The sequence below is a fragment of the Seriola dumerili genome, unplaced genomic scaffold, assembly GCF_002260705.1.
Source record: "Seriola dumerili isolate Sdu_G_001 unplaced genomic scaffold, Sdu_1.0 BDQW01000917.1, whole genome shotgun sequence".
NCBI lineage: Eukaryota > Metazoa > Chordata > Actinopteri > Carangiformes > Carangidae > Seriola > Seriola dumerili.
The window spans coordinates 452855-454021 of record NW_019175172.1 but is presented as its reverse complement, the minus strand read 5'-3'; positions in this window follow the sequence as shown (position 1 = coordinate 454021).

Here is a 1167-nt window from a genome sequence, read left to right as displayed (position 1 = left end):
TGTGTGATATCAGTTTATCTAAAGTGACTTCAATAGAAGAAAGGAAAAAGCCCTTTATTTAATCTCAGCTCAGGATACATGTGAGAAAAAGAGGAAGAAAAACAGTAAATTATTAAAAACACTAAAAATAAAATTTCAAAGTCACATAAAATATACTGTATATTAAATATGCAGTACAATAGCAGAACCTTTAAACTGTTCTGTCCATCTGTGTGCAGATTCTGAGTGAATAATGTAGGAATGAGTCCTAAAACCAGGAAATACGTTAGCATTTTAGCACGGCCGGTTTCCTCGTCCAGAAGTCAACGACCTTTTGGTTTGTTGACTCCAGATATTCTCAGGTTTTATTTTACAACATAAAATACGTCAGTAAATACACAAGGATTTTTTTCTCTTTTAACAAGCTATTTGTAAGTTTTGCTATTGCTACATAGCTAACGTTAGCATTAACAAATGTTTACTTACCAGTCTGGACAAGAGCTTCAAGACAAGAGGTTATAACACGTCCTTTGAGCAGCTACTTCTTCCGGACAGACTGGATGCTACAGTGACTCCGACCGGGGCTAGCTGGTTAGCATGCTAACTTCAGAAGAAAAGAAGTGATAGAAATAGAAGCAAAACAAGAGGGTTGTTTTCCACCTCTGGAGACAGATGTTTGTGAGTAAACTAATGAGATTCATTGTTGAACTCACAACGTTTCTTCTAGACTGGTGAGTAAACAGCTGCTAATGCTAATGCTAGCTACATAGCAACAGCTAAACTTACCTATACCCCCTTTAAAAAAGGCTGGTTGCTAACAAGTGTCTCGTTGTGTTTATACTCACACTTTTGCAAAGAGAGATGCAACATCAGGAGAGGCAAACCAGGGTAATGTTTGGAGCCCCTAAAGGGACAAGGGGGCCCCTGAAGGCCCCTGGTTTTGGCATCTTTTGCAATGACAACTATGAATCTTCCTAAACCTCATATGAAGACATTTAAACATCAATACAACAAAGACTTTCATGAGAGGAAATAAGATCAGAAACATCATCACAGGCTCAACACTGTCGACACAGAGAGACACATAACAATAAAACAATCTCTGTCCCTGGGAGGAAACTGAAACTAATACAACACACACACACACACACACACACACACACACACACACACACACACACACACACA